General features: G+C 44.1%; 1 pseudogene; it reads left to right on the forward strand.

Moving 5' to 3' along the window:
* The first annotated feature begins 1,092 nt into the window (after nucleotides 1-1,092).
* On the forward strand, nucleotides 1,093-4,499 carry LOC119352528 (annotated as a pseudogene).
* Nucleotides 4,500-5,974: the final 1,475 nt, after the last annotated feature.

Here is a 5,974-nt window from a genome sequence, read left to right on the forward strand (position 1 = left end):
CGTGCCGCCTCTTCGGACATGCCACAGCACCACCCCGCATGTATGAGGGCCCGCTACGACGCTCCGGTGGCATTGCTACCCCCCAGGGCCCCCGTCCCGCCTAACCCTGGAGCGGTTGACCATGAGATCTAGCCTTCTGACTTCCCACGGACGGGCTTTGACCAGTGGACCTCTCCACCCGGTTGTGTTAGGTCGGCCCAGAGGGACACCCGGGAGCAACAGCCGGGCAAAAAAACCACAGCTACATCCACTCCGTGTAGACCCGACGCGTCCGTTTCCCCCCTCCAGGTGCCGGCGGCGGCGCCGTCCATGAGGGGGGGCACACCGCGGATGTGAGGGGGGTCACTCTCTGGAGACGGGTGTCGGGCGTTTGCAACTGCCACAAAACTTCTGTCGGCATAGCTGTTTTTGATTTTAATAAAATATAAGGATCTATATTTAAAAGAACATGACCGCACATTATTAACGTGCTCGAAAAAATACAAACTATATATATATATATTCATAATATATGAAAAAAATACAAACTACATATATATTCATATGTATGTTTATATTTAACATGCTACATGTTAGTTGATATAATAATACACAAAAAAGCATTAAAAAATATGTACGGAAAAAAATCTAACTATGCCGACGGCCTAGCCGTCGGCATAGATCCGACCAGCGTGCCGCGGATCGCTGACGTGGCAGATATGCCGACGGCAGCCGTCGGCATAGCCTCTGCATGGTGCGGCCTGGATCAATGACGTGGCCTGCGGACCTATGCCGACGGCCCCCCGTCTAGGCCGTCGGCATAGCTCTGACGCCGTTTGCCAGGGGGTGGCCGGGCCCCACGTGTATGCCGACGGCCTTCGTAAGCCGACGGTAGCTGTCGGCGTATATGTAGCTAGGCCGACGACCGTTCTATGCCGACGGGTGCCGTCGGCTTATCTCTGCGTAGCCCGACGGCCTTTGTACGCCGACGGCCAGAACCAGGTTGTCGGCATATCTCCGGAGAAGCCGACGGGGGCCGTCGGCATTGTTCTGGCCGTCGGGGTATGGCCCTGTTCCGGTAGTGTTTGCTCAAGCTGGTTTCCCTGAGGAGCAGCCATGGCGGCACGGCCACATGCTGCAAGTGTTGACTGATCACTCTTCGGCTTAGAGCAATCATCACAAGCGAAGGCTTCTCGATCTAGTCTGGTAAATCTCTTGCCCAGCTCATGGTAATCTCCTGCATTTTTTGTGCTCTAGAACCTTAGGGGGGAGGATGATTTCAAATGGGTGAACAGCCAAAGTACGTGTATAGAATTAGTTTCTTATGTTTTGTTTATAAATATCCTTCATTCCAGCATCCTATCTATCTCTGGAATTTCTGACTTATATAATGCCCATATAAAGAGCTATCTATCTCTGGAATTTCTGACCTATATAATGCCCATACTACAGGTTCCTCTCAAGCATAGGTAGAAGCCAACATTAAAAAAAGTTGGCCGGCAAGAGATGACCGGAATAATGGTGAGCGCTTCTACAGGCGCAATGAACTCCCTTCTGGGTAAGCTGACCACCCTCATGGGGGAACAGTTCGCCGAGATGAAGAACCTGCGAAAAGAGGTGAAGTACATCCATGATGAGCTTCGCAGTATGAAGGATGCTCTTGGGAGACTTGCAGATGTGGACGAGCCAGATCCACAGACCAAGAGTTGGAGAAACACACTGCGGGAGTTGTCTTATGACATCGAGGACATCATCGATGACTTCATCCAAAACATTGGGGAGAAGGACAAGAGATCTGGGTTTGTCCGCAAGATGATTCGATGTCTCAAAACTTCAAGGGCCCGTCACAGGATTGCTGGACAGATTGAAGAAATCAAGAAACTTGTGCATGAGACTAGTGATCGCCACAGAAGATATGACCTTGATAACATTATCCCCCAATCAAGTAATGTTGTTGCCATTGACCCACGAGTTAAAACACTCTATGAAAAGGCGGCTAACCTTGTTGGCATGGAGGGGCCAAAGAAGGACCTTGTAGATTGGCTAATTGATGAGGAGAAGCAGCTGAAGGTGGTATCAATAGTGGGATTTGGAGGTCTAGGCAAAACAACACTTGCCAATGAGGTATACCAGAGGCTAAAGGGCGATTTTGCCTGTGGTGCATTTGTGCCGGTGTCCCAGACGCCATTGTCATTGTCTTTGATAGCAAGATATCACAAGGATACTTATTATACATGCCTAATTTGGTCTCAAAAAGAGAATGAAATATATTTTGAAGATGATGTTTTTCTGGAAAGAAAATCTGATCAGCCTATCAAACAGTAGAAGTGTTGAAACAATTATGCATATAGTAACTGCGCTTAACAATTTGTATGAGAAAATCAGTTTAACTTTCAAATGTTTACTAAGTTTATTATGAATGAATAATATTTCTTAAACAAAAGGTGTTAAATAATTTTAGCTTATGTATTACGGTTTTTCTGTTTTGTGTTTTTTTTGTTCTCCAGCCACAACTAATAATTGATTGAAGGAAGTTAAATCTCTCTTGTTTAAACTTCTCTTTTTTTATAAGTGTTCTTAACATTATGTTGTATGTATGGCAGGTACTTGATTATAATTGATGATCTATGGGATGTATCAGCCTGGGAATTTATTAAATGTGCTTTCCCAGAAAATGATCTTGCCAGCAGAGTAATAGTAACTACAAGAAGTCTGAAAGTGGCTACGGCGTGTTGCTCCCCTCACAATGAGTACATTTTACAAATGAAACCCCTCAGCAACGAAGACTCAAGAATGCTATTTTTTGGCAGGATATTTGGCTCGGAGGACATTTGCCCTAACCACCTCAGAGATGTTTCAGTTGAAATTCTGAACAAATGTGGTGGCTTGCCTCTTGCAATTATCACCATAGCAGGCCTTCTAGCTAGTGAAGGTCCCAAAGAAGAAGAGTGGGAACATGTACGGAATTCTTTGGGCTCGATATCTGGAACAAAACTCACACTGAATGGGATGAGACAAATCTTAAACCTCAGTTACAAAGATCTTCCATCTCATCAGAACACTTGCTTGTTATATCTTGCTATGTATCCTGAGGACTACACGATAAAGAGGTCCAATCTGGAACGTCAATGGATGGCAGAAGGTTTCAATAGTAAAGAAAATGGGCAAGATGTGGAGAAAAATGCAAGAAACTATTTCAATGAGCTTGTCAATAGAAGCCTTGTTCAACCCGTATGGTTTGATGGTGGAGGGGCAGTGACAGCATGCAAAGTACATGATATGATGCTGGATCTTATCTTGCTTAAATGTAAAGAAGAGAATTTTCTCAGTATAGTGGACGGCTCAGAAGCCATTACAGAAGAGGAATATAAGGTTCGTCGGTTGTCTCTTCGTTTGAATGATTCAGATAATGGAATATTACTAGGAAATATTAGTTTGTCACAGGTTCGGTCTGTTATGATCTTTGGAGACTCTGGTAAAATACCTCCTCTGTCAAAGTTCAAGTTCCTTCGAGTTCTTTTTGTCGAGAACCACAGGACAATGGACCTCACTGGAATGAATGAACTGTATCAGCTAAGATATATAATGATTGGTTCTCGTTTGCAGCTACCAAGCAATTAGAAACACTTGATATACAAAATTCCAGAAGTATTCCATCTGATATAATTCTTCTGCCACACTTGTCGCATCTGGATATTGGATATGCATGTAAGCTGCCTGATGGGATCGGAAACATGAAATCCCTGAGGTTTCTTAGCAAATTTAATTTGAATTTTAGAAGAAACTCACTAGATAACTACAAGGGCCTTGGAGAGCTTACCAATATGAGAATTCTATCTCTCTACGGCAACTTAGATGGTCAGGACGCCAGTATAACAGGCATGGATGTTCTATGCTGTTCTTTGAGAAAACTTTGTAGGCTCGAGTCCCTGTTCACAAATAATTTCCAAGGAAGCATGGATGGTTTGTCTCTTCCCTGCAGCCTTCAGCGACTCCACAGCGGAGTTACACCATGGTATAGCTGTTGGTTTTCCAGGGTCCCTAACTGCACGAGGGAACTTCATAATCTCCATGAGTTGCATCTCCAAGTTGACGAGCTGCTCGATGATGGTGTTGGTATTCTTGGGGGGTTGCCCTCCCTCATCGACCTTGATTTACATGTCCGAAGATCACCAAAACAAATGATTATCATCAATGGAAGAGGAACATTCCCTGTTCTAAAGAGTTTTAGGATGAGCTTGAGCAGAGCATCATACCTGATCTTCAAATCTGGGGCGATGCCCACGGTCCTGAGGCTGAGGTTAAATTTCAACTTCCATGTACAGATGCAGAACGGAGCTTGGCCAGCCGGCATCGAGCACTTGGCTGCACTGGAAGAGCTGTCTGCGCGTATCTCGTACGTCAAGGCTACAGAATCTCAAAAGAGCTGCGCTGAATCTGATTTCAGGAGTATTGTCAACAGGCATCCCGACAATCCTCTGACTGTAGTCCGTTGGGGCGGGGATTTTATGGACGACTAATTTCTGCTTCGACTCTGCAACTAGCATGCAGCTAGTACGTGCAAGTTTCCACCTCCATTGTAATTTGCTCTCTCTCTCTCCGAAAACATGTTTTAGAGCCTATGCATCCGGTTACTCCTTATCCAACCACTCATTTCTGCATCATGATTCGTGCAAATAATTTTCTCTTTTTTGTTTCTCTCATATAGAACATGTATTTGTACTTCAACTTTGCAGCAAAACAAAGCTTTCTATGTAGAATGTGGGATAAAACCTACAGATTTTTTGGTCCAACATAAATATACAAAATGAGATTTGTTTGATTAAAAAAAATCTTATTTTTCATATTTATGTCGGACAAAAAAATCTGAAAGTTTTATCTCACATTCTAGTTACAAAGTTATGTTGTACTGCAAAGTTTGAAGTTCAAGACATGTTTTATATGAGAGGAACAAAAAAGAGAAAATTTCATGTAATAAGGTAGTTGTGTAGCACAGATCTCAAAGCAACATTGGAGTGCTAGGATAGTGAGGCCCGGGTGCATAACCTCACAAAATCTGCATCCCTGCTCTCTCTCTCTCTCTCTATTGCTTGTTTGTTTCGTGAAACCTCATTGTGTAGAGTTCCTGTAGCTTCATACGTGCTTTATTGCGTTACTATTATCAGAAATCGTTTCTTTATCATGGAAATGTTTTCCTGCAGTGTCATTAGTGAATATTTTCACAGTAGCCTGATTTCCACCAAACTAAGTATAGGTGTATGCTCTAGTTCACATTCCTGGTAGAATTTTTAACACAAGATGTTGTCTGGTTTTCTAATTCGAATACTACTATGATGTGCTGTGTGCTGTGCTACCCTGCTAAGGTCTTCTCTTCCATGCATGGTGTGATGATGTACGGCTTTCGCTTTCGATTCTTGAGTAGCTTTCGCTTTCTAATTTTTTGCGGCAACTTTTATTGTTAGGTTAACACCCTCACCTGCGTAATTTCAGAAAGGTCTGACCTGTCTTCTCAATGATATTTGTTTGTAGGAAATGAAGTGGATGCCAATTCCTATTGATTGGGACAGCTCTGTGAGGACAACAATGGAATGCTGCAAGCAGATGTCTACCAATATATACAAGTCACAACGGATGGAGATGAATTGTTAGATGGACTGCTGGACGCATCTTCGCTTCTTGTTTCCACTTACCCTTGGTGAACATTCAATTCATAACCTCACCGAGTTGCATTCTGTTACCTCTATGCACTGGTAGAAAAAGGGCCTATAGTCCCGGTTCGTAAGGGTCTTTAGTCCCGGTTCCGGAACCGGGACTAAAGTGTCGGTACTAATACCTCCCCCCTTTAGTCCCGGTTCAATCCAGAACCGGGACTAAATGCCCTCCACGTGGGCAGTGCGCAGAGCCCAGTCAGGAGACCCTTTGGTTCCAGTTGGTGGCATCAACCGGGACCAATAGGCATCCACGCGTCAGCACTTCTGTGGCTGGGGTTTTTGTT

This window comes from Triticum dicoccoides, chromosome 2A (genome assembly GCF_002162155.2).
Source record: "Triticum dicoccoides isolate Atlit2015 ecotype Zavitan chromosome 2A, WEW_v2.0, whole genome shotgun sequence".
In the NCBI taxonomy this organism is placed as follows: Eukaryota; Viridiplantae; Streptophyta; class Magnoliopsida; order Poales; family Poaceae; genus Triticum; species Triticum dicoccoides.